We start from the raw sequence: 17,237 nt of genomic DNA, 5'->3' as shown, positions 1-17,237 counted from the left end.
GTAGATTTCCAGAGCAGATGCTTAGCTTAGGTTTGTCCTACCCTGAAGTTTTTATATGTCTACAGATAACGATTGCTTTCACCAGAAGCGGTCAAAACTGAAATTTTTCCCACTGAAAAACTGAACCTTGGTCAAAACCTGATTCTACAGAAGCAGCAACAGGCTGACAGTCTCTCCTCAGGGACATCATTTAGGTTTGGGGTGGCCTGAGAGCAGCAGAGGCAAGGACCGTTCCCGAGCCCGTCCCTCCACCTGGTTCTCCGTTCAGGTGAGTGCTTTGCTCGTGACTCAGCTTGCTGTTCTGGGACATAGTTCTTGCATTCTTTCCCAATTAATGAAGGGAAAAAAACCCCATCCAAACCTGATTTCCTTTTACTCCAAATGTAAATGAAAACGAAATTCAAGTTTTTCTAAGGAGAGCAGTCCCTGTCCAGCCAACACTGTTGACCAACAACACACCCAGAACAGCAAGCAGCCTCACCAGGCAGCGACTGCAACCATTTCACAGGGAAAGTATCTATTTCAATTTTACACATTGAAATGATCATAAGTCATTGCATTGGCATAAAAATACAAAACTTTCTACCTCAGAGGTGAAAATTCTCCATTTTATCCAAAAAGAAGCGTCAACACAGGAATAAAGCAGCGTGGCTTTCCTTCCACGGCCCAGGGTTGAGGGCAGCCGCTTCTGGGACGCGCTCTCTGTGCCCACTCGATGCTTAGATTCCTGCAAAGAACAACACCCATCTGTAACAGCTGGCAACGTTTGGCAGCTTTGATAACAGAGATAATATCAAGTGTCCTGGTGAGGCTGCCTTGTCCTCCCAGAAACCAACCAAAACCAGCCAGAGTTTTCCCCTGGCCTTTCAGCACTCCGTTCCCCCCTTGTTGCAGATCTGTGAGAAAAGTAGATATCTCGTTACCTGTCCTCATTCTGGGGCAATTTTCTATTCTCGCTTTTTATAAAACGTGAGTTAGCAGCCTATCTCTAGATCTTACACTCTTGGCTTTGTCCTGGCTCAGTAAGAAGCATCGGGCCTGAAACCTGTGGTCTTTCCCTAAAGCGAGCTGGTAGCAATGCAAAGAGTATCACAACTTCATCTACAGTTTTCTTTTTACTACATCTAGTGTGCTAGCATAATTACCACTGACACGACCTGCAGTAAAGGAAAAAAAAAATAAATCTGAAATAAACTAAAAGCTGTGCCTGGTTACAGACAACCAGGCAGATACCTAGAATTCTCTTCTTTAAGAAATGGCTCATTTCTTCAAACCAAATGCTATATCCTGGACTGTGTAAGAGATCAGGAATAATCAGCATTCAAGGTGCATTCAGCTCTCCCTTGAGCATTAGATATAACCTAGAGGAGATTTAAGGGGAATTTCCAACTACTGAACCATTAAATATGCTTTCTTTAGTGCTCACACGTCATTCTGTACGGACAGAGGCTTTGTTTGGCAACAGCCTAGAGGGATTTCAGAGAGCAAAGGGGAATGCGGCTGCATCCCGGGTTTGCAGCTCGCCAGAAGCTGCTGCAGACATCCCTGCACATCAGAGCAGTTTTGGAGCTGCTTATCTAGAGATGACCCTCTTTTCCTTTTCTCCGATGTTTCCACAGGGTGGATTATAGCTCCTTGATTACAGCCTTCAGGCCTACAGCTTCCCAAGCCAAGCAAGTCAGACACAAAACCAGCCGTCAAACTGGCTGTTGCTGAGGTTGCCAGGGCAGAACCGTGGAGATTCGGGGAGCCGCTTCGACCGACCAAGCCCGAATCAAACACACAACAGCCCTTAGATCTGCCCGTGACAACCCCTGGCAGTTAGAAGAGCACTAGTTAATGGCTAGAACTACCTCCTAGCCGGGAAAAGAAAGCGAAGGACAGCTGAAGCAGCCGCTTCAGAGAACAAAAGCAGAACTCCTGCAAACCGTAATTTGTGCTGCCTGTCAGGATCTGCAGCCAGGCAGGACAGTAATGCCGGTTGCGTTCACGGCTCTGGGATGGGGCTAGTCCACTGGAAGTACAGAAACATCTGACATGGGTAGATAAGACTGTAAGGTTAACGTAGAAGTGGTCTCAAATACCTTTAGTCAGTTGAAACCATGCAGTTAAATACCATAATTAACAAATCAGTACTTAGGACAGATATAACTTAAAATTAGCTTTCAATAGTTTAAAAAAAAACAAAACAATTCTTGTTTTTCTTCATCTATCTTTCAGACACCAAGGATAGTTACTGATTGACATCATTTATTATTTCACATCTGTTTGGATGTACAATTCTCACATATGGCGAGATTAACCATGCGAGATCAAATTATTCCTATTCATAAATGAGTCAGCAAGAATAACTCAACCAGAAAAACACAGCAATTCCTTGACAGAGCTGAAAACGCGATTTAGGTGTCCGTGTTTCTAATCTTATGCTTATCCACAAGACCAAGCTCAGCCATTCTTCCTACACGCAGCAAGAAAATTCTGCGCGCTCATAAAACGTTGCAGCTACACCTCTCTGTTCTCAATCACCAAGAGCGAGTGCACACCACAAGTTTTGGGAATATACCCTACAGGAGTTATAATACTTTTCCATTTCAGGCAAAAAACCCCAGCACTCGTAAGACAACGACAGGAAATCTTGCTCTAAGGCTGAGCACGGGGATTTAATAATAACAGTCTCTGGCTGCTTTGTCGTGGAAAATGGCCACGGGTTTGAACTCTGTCTGCACACGAGCGAATGATTCAACGAACAAGCTGCCGGCGGCCCGGAGAATTCCAGTTCTGTGAGTGGAAAACCAGAAAGCAAAGACCGTACGTGAATACAGCTCACCCCTCTCCCACCTGGGGCAAATTAAACTGCACGCAAGTTCCAGCGAACAAGCGGTGGCCGCGTGCTGGAGCGCTCCTCGGTGCTTTGGAAAGCAGCGGTTAATTCGGTACGGAGACAGGACGACCGCCTTCTCCAGCTGTGGATCCCGTACAGGGTTTCTATTCCCATCTGTCAAAACACTGCCAACTTTCCATTTTGCCCTAGCCTCTCCTCCTTTTGCCAAAGAGGGCCTTTCCCTCTTTGTCCAGAGGCAGCAATTCGCCTTCAATTAGCAGGGTATTTTCCTCCTTTGCCACAAAGACCTGCATGAGACAGCCCGAGGGTCCAGGCTCAGAATTCAAGAGCAGAGGTCACCCCGGGGTAGATTTCACCCCGTGTGTTGGCATTAAGCGCAGGACAGGGTCTGAGAGGCAGCGTTCACTTTTTTCCTGGCTAATTCAGGCTGAGATCAGCTTGGTATGTGACGCAAGCTACCAAGGTCCCCAAACCTGGCTGGTATGTCTCATGCTAACGGTCTCATGATAGCGTGGAGGCAGCTCAGCCCTCGCCTCGCCACGCACCAGGCTCTGTCTAGCAGCTGGGTGCTCCCTGGAGACATCGACATCTTCAGGCCTCTCAAAAGGCACCTCTGGAAAAGCCCCCCCGTGAACGCTCACACCAGCGAGTTCTTTACATTAGCACGACCGAGTTACAGCGGGGACGTGTTAGAGGTTTCATTTCCACAGTTCTTCTCTTTTAAAAAACACCTGAAAACTGACCAGGTATAAATCTGGGGGCAGCTGATTGAATTCAACAGAATTTCCCCGGAAACAGGTTTGGGAGCCCTCCTCAGCAGGGAGGAAGGATGGCGAAGCTCCCAGAGAACTCAGCCCTGGCAGACTCGGCGGCTCCATCAGCCCGTCGTACCAGGGCACGTCCCCAGTCTGATCCAGCGGGCTCAGTAGCCAGACCCAATATCGATCAGGCAGAATGAGCCCCCCTGTGCGGTTGATCTGCTCTGAAGGGCTGAGCACCTCCCTCTTACATCTTTGAGGGGTTATTTTCTGTTTTCTCTCCGTAAGTAGCTGGGACGCAGCGCATGGAAAAATGGGCTCTGCACAGAGGCAGGCACTCCGCTGTCCGATGGACTCGGTAGCTGCTGGATCAGCACCCTGAGTCATGAAACCAGGCGTCCCCAAAGAGGTTGCCCTGTCTTCCTAACCACCAACTTTCCCTGCTAACCTGCTGTAGTAACTCTTCCCAGTGTGGATTCCTCAGTCAAATGAACCACGTGTATCTGTTTTTCAGTTCAAAAGTAAGTGCATCCACTAAAATAAAGAAAACACACAGAAAAAAAGAGAAAATTAAAACCATAAGAAAGCTACAAGAACCTTCTGAACCGTCACCCCATAATTCTGCAAATGTCGAACATATTTCAAGAGCTTGAGGAAAAGCTTGCTCAGAGGTAACATTTGCAATTTCAGACTTCCTAAATAGGATTCCCACACACCCCCAAAGGATTGTACTGGTCATGCTGCAGAAGAGGAGAAAGTTCCTTTTTTTTCCTTGTATAACAAATTAATCTTTCCTCCCTCTGACAAAGAAACTTTTTGGAGATACGGCTGCATGCGTCCCTTCACAAGCACACCCCCCCCCCAAGCAAATCATAAAAAGTGTAATTAAGGGAGGGGAAGGCCCAGTGTCCTGTGGGATTCAGAAGTTCAGGTCAGATCAGTCTTCACATTAAGCATCAAGAGAAAAATCTTCAGTATGAAACCATGTACCACCAGGGACAAAAGTCTCTTTGTGCACTGAAAGACAAACATCACCAGTAACTAACGTATTTGTGCTGCAACCTCTGTCCATACTGGGATATACCGCCTGAAAATCTTTGCAGCTGGGTGATCACGGATATTCTTTTCCCATTTTATATGCTTCTCGCAGGGCGCTCGGGTTTTGTAATGCACGGGTGTTTGTGGATTCCCAAGCACAATATGTGATGTGTTAGAGCTGCACTTCTGCGGAGATTTCAAACCACACGTAACGTGTTTGTGGGGATCCTCCTTCCCACAGGCATATCAACGTAGCAATGACACGGTCTTGTGCTTTGAATGGTCCTCTGTTATCGAGGACTCTGCTTAGAAGCAAAACCTCTACTTGGATTAAGGATATTGAACTATGACTATTCTTGCAAACAACATTACCCAACACAAAAGCTTTGGAATTGAACTGCAGGCATATGCAAACTTCTTTTCAGAACAAAACCAAGTCTATTATAACAATAAATCCCACATGTCACATCTGGAGGCTTAACAAGGTGCTGCAGACTGGGAACGGCCGTTCCCGTGCGGTAGTATGAAAACATGTGGAATTGCTACAATACGTTTATCAAGACTTCTCATGAGGAGTTATTTATGCTTTATTTTTCCCACTATTTAAATCTGGTCTGCAATTTACTCTAGAATTTGAAAAGCAACAGCCTGCTTCTTACAAACGTACCTGGCAGGAGACGTGTCAGAAAAGGAGTGGCACCATTTCAGCCAACAGAAGTTCAACAGAGAACAACCTGGGTCTTTAACAGGAGACTGTGTAATCTTCACAGACGCCTTCCAAAAGGTCTCGTCACAGCGTACACGTTGTTACGTATGAGGAAGTTCTTTTACATCTGTTTCCTTTAGTTACATACGATTCTCTCACCGTTGTGATTTTCTTAAAGAAGAGTTTCAACGGGAACTGACGATGCAAGTTTTAGGCTGCGGACTCAAAACCTTTAGCACTCCAAGCAGACGCGCAGACAGATGGACAATCCGGCCGAACGCTTTGCTGGCTACCCACCAGCCCACGAACGCTAGCAGCAACGAAAGCAGTATGGATAACAGAGAGAAGTGCAGCATGGAAAAATCAATTGCTAAAGAACTCAGAAGCAAGATGTTTCTGGAAGCTCCATCTTCCTCACTTGGCAAGCCTGAGAGCCTTCCACCTCCCCTGCTAGATAAAGAGATCAGCTTATCTAGGGCACGTAAGGACGTTTTTTTCTTCCAACTTAATTACAAGGAAAGCCCGGGGAAGGCAACCCGACTGTGAGGGATGTGACTGCACGCGCCAGACAGACTTTGCCAGCACCAGAGTTCTTCCTTTGTTCCCTGAATGTTAACTACTCACCGGAGATTATGCGTGTCTTATGGGCAGGGAAATAGCAATTCCTTTGTTCTCCAGCTTTACTACAACATAGCGAACTCTTTAGGAGTGCAAATTTTGGCCAACAAGATGCAAATCAGTACCACACGCAGAGAGCGTGTTTCTGCGCCCATCGTAGGTGAATGCAGCGCTTGTAAGAGACGCAATTTGCAGCTTTCTTGAAGAAAAGATCTTGAACCCAGCCCCAGCTACGCCAGCGCGAACCAACCGCAATTCTGCTGGCAGAAGCAAGGCAGCAATGATGTAACTGGTGCCCCAGCCAAACTTCTAACTCCATCCAAGTAGAAACAGAGCAAACGCATCAGTGCAACTTGCCTCTGCTTTGCCCTATTAACTCCTCATCCACGCAGTCACTAAGGCTACTCTACTACCTGTTCGAATCCAAGAATATACTTTATTAAATCACAGAATCACAGAATAGTAGGGGTTGGAAGGGACCTCTGTGGGTCATCTAGTCCAACCCTCCTGCCGAAGCAGGGTCACCTACAGCAGGCTGCACAGGACCTTGTCCAGGCGGGTCTTGAATATCTCTAGAGAAGGAGACTCCACAGCCTCCCTGGGCAGCCTGGGCCAGGGCTCCGTCACCCTCAGAGGGAAGAAGTTCTTCCTCATGTTCAGACGGAACTTCCTGTGCCTCAGTTTGTGCCCATTGCCCCTTGTCCTGTCACTGGGCACCACTGAAAAGAGCTTGGCCCCATCCTCCTGACACCCACCCTTGAGATATTTATAAGCATTTATTAGGTCCCCTCTCAGCCTTCTCTTCTTCAGGCTGAACAAGCCCAGTTCCCTCAACCTCTCCTCATAGGGGAGATGTTCCAGTCCCCTCATCATCCTTGTAGCCCTCCGCTGGACTCTCTCCAGTAGCTCCTCATCTTTCTTGAACTGGGGAGCCCAGAACTGGACAAGAGTACTCCAGATGAGGCCTCACTAGGGTAGAGCAGAGGGGAAGGAGAACCTCCCTCGCCCCGCTGGCCACACTCCTCCTAATGCACCCCAGGATTCCATTGGCTTTCTTGGCACCCAGGGCACACTGCTGGCTCATGGTTAACCTGTCGTCCACCAGGACACCCAGGTCCCTCTCCGCAGAGCTGCTCTCCAGCAGGTCCACCCCAAGCCTGTACTGGTGCATGAGGTTGTTCCTCCCCAGGTGCAGGACCCTGCATTTGCCTTTGTTGAACCTCATCAGGTTCCTCTCTGCCCAGCTTTCCAGCCTATCCAGGTCACACTGAATTGCAGCACAGCCTTCTGGTGTGTCTACCACACCTCCCAGTTTGGTGTCATCAGCAAACTTGCTGAGGGTACATTCTAACTCTTCATCCAGGTCGTTGAGGAAGAAGTTAAACAAGACTGGGCCCAGTCACCAGATTACTACTCTCTCGGTCCAAATGTAACTTACACAAGCACTTGCAGCATCCACTGATTGTCTATGATTTAACTATTCCCTGTGATTATTACTCTGTGTAATATATGGACTCATTTTTACACAAACGAAACGTACACTTTATAACAAAATTCTCTATATTTATGGTGTTGGGTCCTATGCATGTGTTGTCCTATAATACGCGTTACGAACCATCTGCTTTCACAGACCTCATCAATAGACGGTCACAGCCTGTCTTCTCTTCAAAACATCCACTTTGTTGTTTCACGCTCACTTACTAAGAAACACTCGTATGGTGCGAGTAATAAATCATCCTTTCCTCCAGCACTGGTTGGACTAGAGAGGCCCTGCTACTTTTCAAAGGCCTGCAGCCAGTGAAGTGCATAAATCACATTCGTGTTTAAGCGTTATTCCTAAACACGTGCTTATCTGAAGCAGAAGAGCTGGGCTGAACCAGGCTCCAGGCACTGAAAATACACTCTGTAAACCCCATAGCTGCTTAACAACCATCACTGGTTTTGTTCCTCCAACAGATGCCCAGGCTGGGGGCTGACCGTCCCCACGAGCCCTGGGTACCGTGCCCACTTCCAGCATGGGGTAGAAACCGGTAAAGAGAGAAGGACCTCAAGCAAAACCCTGTGCCGAGCCATTCTGGGGGTGTTACCTAGCAGACCGCAGCAGGTCTGAAGGTCACATTTCATGTGCACAAGCAGAGATATTTCTAACTGACACTTACTAAACAAGCAGGCTGGCTACCTGCTATAGACAGCCCTGAACAAATATTAATTGAAACCACCTGTAGGACACGTTACCTCTGAAGTAACTAAAGATGTTTCGTTGACTTTGGACTAAATTACCCAACAGTTTCCACACAGAAAAAGCACATTCATGAAAGAAAGTGATTTACTGTTTTAATATAACCAATAACTGGAAAGGTCTCACACATGACCCCGCGGTTTCTACGATTATTCTCTTTAGGAAAGCACAACAGAGAGAGAGGAAATAGCTAGAAAGCTGCCGTTTCCATCTGTATAATTTGTCTGGGAGCTCTGAAGCACCTGCTTAAGGGACAAATTACTCTTTTTGCTTTAAAAAAACCTAATGAGAGAGGGGGTCCTGACAGAAAGAGATTAAAATGGAACCTTTCCTCCAGCACATCGCCCATTCCAGGAGCCAGTGAGAGAGTTGTGCTTAGTAGAGCACAAGGATTATTCCTGCCACACATCTTATAAGTACCGGGAAACAGATGAGGAAAAAGGGTGCCTGCCCCTCTTCCCCGTCTCATTTGCTTCTTACACCTATACAAAAACAACGAGAGGAGTCCAGACGGGTCAAAGTTACTTGCTGCACTGCCTCTTGTATCTGGCAGTCACCTCAGCTGGGGATACATATGCTGTTCAAGCCCTTGAAAGGAACATCCATGGTGAGGGACTTTCTGTGATCAAATGAAAGGATGGATAAAACACATCTGCCGTGGTGCAAGAATTAGGGCTGGTAACTTTATCAAGATAGCATACCAGAAAAGATAGAAAAGTCTCCAAAAGGCTGGATTCTTTATTACAAACCAAGCTGGCAGACGTCAAGTAAAACTACGTAGGCTATAATGAATGCTTTTGACTGTAGGGAGAAAAATGAATGGCTTGAGTCCAGAAACTGTCTCTGCCCACATACAGAACTAGGTCTGTAGGAGATCCTTAATCAGCAGGTTTCCTACAAAAGACACTACTTCGCATTCTCTTGTTTAAAGAGCAGATAACTTTCTCCGTGTGAGGAATTCCAGCAGAGATGGGCTTAGATGATAGAACGAGCACTGCAGAGACCGCTGCACCTTTCTTACAAGCACCCACCAACCGTTGCCACTTTGAGGTTTCAAAGCTCGTGAGGGAAATGCGTTGGTTTCTTTTTTTTTCCAGACAGAAACTAGGGTATCAACCCTGATTAGTCCACAGTTGCTCACCTCCTGACATTGCCGTTTGAGAGGTACGAGGCCTTAATCAAGCTCAGACGTAGGGAAGGATTTCTTTAAAAGGCTATCAATGTTAATGAACAACTCGGTCTTGTTTAAACATCCAGACTGCGATAAGGGCAGGTATCTGAGCTTATCACGTCCTCAATCTTTTGAACAGCCAGATGTTATTTGCTGAGCACTGGTCAGGCCAAAAGGAATGAGCTTATCTCGAGTGGCAGCAGCTGAACTTGACGTATGGACTTTAGACAGCAAAACGTTCAGGATTCGATGCAATTTTGCCTCAGCCACCCATACCAAGTTTTGGGCTGTCCTTATAAACCCAGAGACTAAAGGAAACAGTTCTGGAGCCTTACTGGAAAACAGAAAGGGACTTTCTTACTCTAAAAGGCTTTGAGCTTGTGCTTCTGTACCTAAACACTAAAAAGAGATGCCAAATCTGTGCTCCAAAGGTAACAACACAAACACAACTGGACGTACTAATGTTAGCTATGGTTTCGCTATTCCTTGTGCACGTTAGGAGCAGAGGATTCCAAATTTAAAGCCATACTGAAAGCCAGAAACTAAAATATCACATCAGTTTTGAAAACTAACCCTTTGGAAAACTAGTCTCTTAATCTCATTTATGAGGTGAATTCATATAGGTTCATTTTATCCTTTGATTAGTTTTTTTTATTGGTTTTTGATTGTGCCAGTAGTCTACAGCTGCAATATTATTGCAAAAACCATAGAAGTATTTAATTTAAAGTAAAAAGACTTTCGTATGATTTTAGGCATGAAACTGTTTCTGCTAATATTAGATTTTTATGAAGCCATTTGAACGTACATCTCTCATACGTAGTGGTTCAGCTCATACACTATTTCCTGTGAAATTAGAATTGCCTGCATAATTATCAATCTACTAAAACAAGGCTTTTCAAATGCTTACTCACCGATCTGTTCTGTGTACTGTTACACAACAGCTTCTCATGAATTTATTAATCACTGTTGAAACCTGCAACATGTTACACTTGGGCTTCCCACTCCTCCCCTCCAGGCAGACTCCTTGCTTACTGCTCTGGCTCACTCAGTGTCCATATCGCTGACTTTTTCAGTAATATTGCAGTTTAATCTTCGAAGTTTTTGAAGAAAAACGTTGCAACAGAAGGATGTGCAGAGAAAGGGGCATGAAATACCAATTAGCATGTTCAGCCACCCGCAGAAACAAAGCCCTACCCTCTGCAAGCGAGATTCGACTCATTAAGGGCCAAATGCACTCTTAATTCCCAACGATTCTCATTCAGTCCTCCGCACCCTTTCCAAGTGGAGAGGAAGAAGGGTTGCACTACTTCTGCAGCCTCTTCGTGCTTTTTCAGCCCTCACTGCCACCAAACATTGAGGAAATTTAGTGACATTCACATTCAGCAAATAAACTGTTTTCTGAAAACCCTGCTCTAAGACTGGAGCTTTGCAGCTGTCAAGTGGTGAAGGACTTCACCTTTTAGCTTGATCCTGCAGCTGCCTCAACACTTCCTCAGGAAAGTCTGGGTTTGTTTTCAAAGCTCTCATCCGCCACCACTCCAAATACAACACATCACGAAGCTCAGACTCCAAGCTATTTACATAAAGATGTGATGGAAATGTCATTGTCAACGTAATCGTCCCTTGTCCACGTTACATCGATAGTTAGACAGGGAATTTCGTTTAGAATAATTTTCTCTCTGTACTTCAGAAAAAGCATATAACAAGGCAAACTTCCTGAATCCCACGCACGGAGTAGGATCCTGCCACTGCTTCACGCAGGGTTAAATTCACCACCACACTGACTTCCAAGACAAGAACACCCAATTATCACTTCAATAGCAAATTTTTCCTTTAGGACGCACAGCTTACCTGGCCTCATTAGCAGAAGACTACGACACAGCTGAGGAAACCTATATGCAACTTATATTTTCCTAAAGGATCCACAGAAACGTAAGCTGAACTAGGGAAAGGAAAAGAGAAGCCACCTGCCCCCAGATGCCAGCTGATCTTTCAAACGTAGGAGCATACCCACCAGCTAGAGCAGCTGGAACCCATGGGTGGGAGCCCCCAGACTGCCTCTGAACCACCTCCACTATGGCCACCGGCACAGCCGTGGCAGAACTGAGCGTACCAAGGGCTGCTTGCATGAGCTGAAGTCAGGCTTTAGGCTTCACTGCAGGCATTCCCTTAGAGTTGGTGTTTTAAGGCATATTCACTCATTTATTATAATATTAAGCAATTTTTTGTTTTGGCTAGGGAGAACATGCTTACCTACAGTCTGGTCTTAAAAAAAAAAAGCTAATCATTCATCTTAGACTCCACATTTTTTCAGTTGGCACTTCAAGAGCAAACAAAAAAGAGAAATCCTGCTCATCTGCTTGTGTCCTTCCATTATCTGCAGCACCTGCCACCCCTTTTTTCTTTCTTTCACCCCTTTCCTTGTTAACCACTTACCTATAGCTGATACCAAACGTGACAGTAATCTATGGTAACTCATTTTACTTGCACAAGCGATGTGTTAAATGTTGTTTTGTTCTCTTTCTTCAGCGTACTCTTCCTAAAAAAGACAAAAGCATTACATATTCCAGCTCCACAGGATGCCAAACACAGACATCTCCTGAGCAAACAGAATAAGTTACTCGGTATAATAACTATACAGACAAGAATATCTTCACAAGAAAACATCCTCTACAGCTGTAAACACTAGCTGCAAGGTTTAATATTCTCTACCACAACATTTTCATGCTGGGCCTATTCCGATTCCTTCTCTTCTCCTTGCTAAAGCAAGCAGAATCTTTTTCCATTATTATGGAACACCTATGTCCCATTTTTGCAGAGAGGACAGGACAGGACACGTGTGATAAATGAGTCTGAAAGCCAACCAAAACTAACACTAGATCATGCATCTCTTGTTTTAAGGTTTGACACACCCCACCCCCAGTCCTCCCCCCAAAAAAGAGAAAAAAACCATTTAAAAAAATCCAAAACAGAAGCAAACAACTTAGGGAGTTTCTGCTTTGGCAGAACGAGAGTAAAGAAGTGGCCAAACACATTGTTAGTGGGATCCAGCCTCGGAAATTTTAAGCCAGCGAAATCACAGCTTGCTTCAGTATAATTAAAACAGATGCTCAAAGGGGGGACTTGAAAGGCTAAGTGAAGAAATTACACAAAATGTATTTTAATAATAAAAATGTCTTGAGCAACCAGGAGAGGGGAGAAATGGTATTTCTATGCTTTGAAACTAAATCAGGAAAACTGAAAGAAAAATATGCATAGTAGTGATGAGATCAGAATTCTCCCCCATGCCCTGAAACAGTTTGGACTAGTGCTATGTATTAAATCTTTTATTCTGTAGGTCTTAATTTTTGCAAGCCATGCAGCTTTTGCAAACATGCAAAGATTTTACAAAGAATTGTAAACCATCGACCAGGGTCTGCCCAAGTGCATGTATTGCCATTTTCTCTGGAACACTGTTAGACATTTTGATGTCACTGCTCAGATGGGCAAACTTCTAGCTACATGAAAAGTGTCCATAGCATTATTCACTATATGTGCATCAGTGTAGCTGCTGTATCTTGATCGTAGCAGGGAAAAAAAGCCATTACCCAATTCAATAACTGGTTAGGGAAAGCTCATGTCTAAGACCATTGGGGCCATCTCAGCTACTCTTGTCAAGCTCCATACAGTTTCTATAGGAAACAATTATCATGTTATAAGAAAACCTGAGTTTCTGTCCAGCTTGTTCAGCTTCTAATGGAGTTTGGACACATTTGTTCATTCTGCTATTTTGAAGTCATTCTCTGCATTTTTTTTTAATTACTTTATAAACAGAGCTGTGAACAGGGCTATTGTCTGCTGGATAGAGAACTATGTCTGATTTCCATCTGTATTAAATACTCCTTATGACTCCCTCTAGCAGTACAGATGATCTTCAAGGAACAGTATGAAACGCAGCCTGACTAGGGCCCGTCGACAATGCCAGAATGAAGTAAAGGGGTCTCATTAGAAAGGGAGATGTCAGGCTCCAGAGCATTTAAAGGAAAAAAAAAAGCGAGTTACCAGCCATACGCACCGATTCCAATTTCTTCATGGTCAGCAATGATCCATCTGGTGACATTTCATCTGTGAACTCTGTCTTTGTTAGCAATATTAAGTAATAGCTTTCTAGTCAAGTGTTCTGGATTGGCGTGTACTGTTGTCCTCAAAATGCTATAGGGGACTTGTGGGAAGAACCTCTGACTTCCACGGCTCAGGCGTTGGTAATTCGGTGGCAGAACGAGGTTAATTCAGACCACAGCACTTTTCCAATCGCACTATGTAAGCCCATAGGATAAGATACAGGTACAGCATACAAGATACATGATAAAAAAAACAAACAAACAACCTTTATCCAGCCTACAACACGGTTCCTGCCCTCCTCAAGATCAACAGTAGAAGCAGCTTCTTACAGCGTCTCCTTCGAGAAATCTGAGGGGAATCATAAATCAGGTCAACACGTTAAGGTTGTTAAAAGTATGAATAGCAGTATTAACTTATTTCAGATCTAGGAGATGTTAAATTGCTTTACTGAAACGCTTCCAGCGGCTGCAGACTGAGCTCTCCTCTGCTGGTCGCAGAACCCGCTCACGGGCAAGCCCGTCCTCGGCTCCGCACCTCCAGCCGCATCGTACATCACCATTTCAGCGCTCCGAGCAGCCTGCTTGCTGGGCATTACACAGAGCAACTGTTCCACATGCTAAGAGATATCCTACACTTTGCAAGCAGATCGAACTTCCCTTCCTACCTTAACTTTGAATAAACAGATGATTATGTTCTGTGATGCTTTTTGTTGAATGTATTCACAACAAAATATCACTTATTTTATCACTGATTGGGAATGAACGCGAATCCAGCAAGTATCTTACATGCATTGTCAAGTGACGTTCTAGAGCAGCTCTAGTTTTTCAGAAAAAGGATAGAAGACACGCTAGTCTGGCAGGCAAAGGATTGGTCTCGTGATCAAATTTAAGACATCAATTCTCTGTTCGTCAAAATTATTTTGATTAGCCTTATCAGCCATCTTATACAGTATAAAAATACAATGGGAAAATAAAAACACTGTTCACTCACCAGGTAATTTTTCACAAGCGTAGAAAAACTACGCTTGAGAATATAGAGTACCACTACCCAGCCTGAAAATCTGCTAGTCAGGCTATCTCTAGTGATCTCACGGTTCTGCTATGATTCATTAATATAGAAATCCATTAAAATGCTTTCATTAATCCCTGATGCTTTTACTGTATGCAAAAGGCATGCAGCTTAAATACCGAATTATACAATGGGCTTTAACCTTCTGCCATGACTCCCTCCCGAGTTTCACGGGCTTAGGGAGGGAAACGCACGATGAATTTGAACTAGCTCAATGAAAAATTTAGAGGCAAGTTAGGGCAAAATGTTTTGCAAGACATGACTACCACGATGATCGCACTTGAATGAATAAACGATGTTCTGAAGGGCACAGTTCATCACCTTTTTATACGAACGGGGAAGCATCCAGCTTCACCTTGCTGAAATAGGTTGTGCAACTCCTGTACAAACTGGTGCGGACAGGAGCTGAGGAACAAAAATAAAAAGCAGTATGTTAGGGGAGGGCAACAGCTTCTTTTATTAAAAAAACACAATTTGCCTCTATTTCCCCCCAACAGTCGCCGATGCTCATTTACGTGCAAGGTAACACAACTGCTTTTGTTGTTGTTGCTCTGAAGACAGTCACATTGTAAAAATTAGGCTCCCTTCCTTTTGTTTTCATTAAGATAACAGAAACAGAAAAGGGAGGGATGGTGAACACGCAAGCAGACAACCAAGGCAGACACACTAACTCCTCAGCGCTGCGTGCCCACTGAAAAGCGGCGATGGCTGCCCCGCACAGCCGCTTCCAGGACTGGCTCCGCTCACGGGAGTCGAGAGCAGTACCCAAACGCGGCCTTTTAAAAACGAAGCACTTCTGCGAAGGCGAGGATGTGGCTTCCCACCTCCTGCGTCCCTCGGCTGCCTCCTTTCAGGTGGCAGTACGTACAGGTAAGCTGGGGAGCCGGCCCCAGCCGCCATCACTTTTGGGCCATTTGCGATGTTCAGCTGCTTCCAGCTCTCTGTCACCTCAAAATGATTCACCCTTACCCGACTCGGGCTTACCCAAAGGTCTCCAAAATACCCAGAAGCTGCTGGGGAGGAACAGTTGTCCGTCAAAACGAGCGTGTAGGAAACCTGCTGAACCGACGTAGATGGAATAACTTTTGTTACTGACACCTAGGAAACAACCAGCGTACGTCCATCTTCTAAAGTTCGCCACAGTAACTTTAAATAAGTCAGACCAAGGAAAAAAACCAAAGGATAAAAAAAGATGTCACATCTAAGGAAGCAATTTTTGCACCACAGGAGGCTTACTTGCACTCTTCTTTCAAACCTGAATTAGCACCCGCCACCTTCTTCTCTCAAACACCACCAAAACTTTTTCCAAGCTCTACTGAGCCTTTAAAGCAGCACAATCAGGACAGCAAGTCCTGTAGCACTCGGTGAGAAATGTTTCCCAGAAGGAAGACAACACACATCTACACATTTAAAAACCAAGCAATAATAATTTTTCGGCTCTCCTTTTGCAGTATAAATTCAAAATGGTCAAATTTTTCTTTTTTTCTTTCTTATTTTTTTAGGAGAAGTTTTAAATTGAATGCTATGCTGCAAATACACTGAGGAGGATTCATTCTTCTTGTTCAGGTTTGAAAGATCAACTCTTCGATTATTCAACTGTACCCCCAGCCAACAACTTGTGGTGAAGCCGATTTTTACAAGTACACAGAAGATTAGCATAACCAAAATACAGAATCACAGGATGGCTGGGGTTGGAAGGGACCTCTGTGGGTCATCTAGTCCAACCCCCTGCCAAAGCAGGGTCACCTACTGTAGGCTGCAGAGGACCGCGTCCAGGCGGGGCTTGAATATCTCCAGAGAAGGAGACTCCACAGCCTCCCTGGGCAGCCTGGGCCAGGGCTCCGTCACCCTCAGAGGGAAGAAGTTCTTCCTCAATGTTCAGCTGGAGCTTCCTCTGCTTCAGTTTGTGCCCATTGCCCCTTGTCCTGTCGCTGGGCACCACTGAAAGAGAGTCTGGCCCCATCCTCCTGACACCCACCCTGCAGATATCTAGAAGAATATATTAGATCCCCTCTCAGCCTTCTTTTCCTCAGGCTGAACAAGCCCAGCTCCCTCAGCCTCTCCTCGTAGGAGAGATGCTCCAGTCCCTTCACCATCCTTGTAGCCCTCCGCTGGACTCTCTCCAGTAGCTCTTCATCTTTCTGGAACTGGGGAGCCCAGAACTGGACACAGTACTGCAGATGAGGCCTCACTAGGGCAGAGTAGAGGAGGAGAACCTCCCTCGCCCTGCTGGCCACACTCCTCTTGATGCACCCCAGGATCCCATTGGCTTTCTTGGCAGCCAAGGCACGCTGCTGGCTCATGGTTAACCTGTCGTCCACCAGGACACCCAGGTCCCTCTCCGCAGAGCTGCTCTCCAGCAGGTCCACCCCAAGCCTGTGCTGGTGCATGGGGTTGTTCCTGCCCAGGTGCAGGACCCTGCAATACCTGGAATAAGAGCATTTAGTAGAACTCTGCTGCATAGAAATCTGAAATCAGTGTTTTGAAATGAATATTGTGGAGTTCTGCAATATCGATTTACGGTTAATCCCAGGCGTGCTCAGGTCACTTCTTCATGGCCTTTAACAGCTGCACACACACATGCACAACCCTTCCCTCCTCAAACCACAACACAACCCACAAGTGTTGTTCCCATCTATGGGGATGATCCAAATCCTTTACTAAAAGATTTTATGCCTGCTTTACATCCAAAATTA

The 17,237-nt window shown here is 45.4% G+C and overlaps 1 protein-coding gene across 1 annotated transcript in view; it reads right to left on the bottom strand.

The window, feature by feature from the left end:
- The window catches only part of MYO1B (myosin IB), a 123,616-nt gene extending 122,950 nt beyond the window's left edge, over positions 1-666 (bottom strand). The window contains exon 1 of the mRNA XM_075430050.1: positions 587-666. The gene's annotated coding sequence lies outside the window, so the exon portion shown is untranslated. The remainder of the gene's footprint in view (positions 1-586) is intronic.
- Between the last annotated feature and the right edge of the window lie 16,571 nt (positions 667-17,237).

The sequence above is a fragment of the Opisthocomus hoazin genome, chromosome 9, assembly GCF_030867145.1.
Source record: "Opisthocomus hoazin isolate bOpiHoa1 chromosome 9, bOpiHoa1.hap1, whole genome shotgun sequence".
Taxonomy (NCBI): domain Eukaryota; kingdom Metazoa; phylum Chordata; class Aves; order Opisthocomiformes; family Opisthocomidae; genus Opisthocomus; species Opisthocomus hoazin.
Note: the sequence above shows the minus strand (reverse complement) of the source record. Positions and strands in the feature narration are given on the sequence as shown.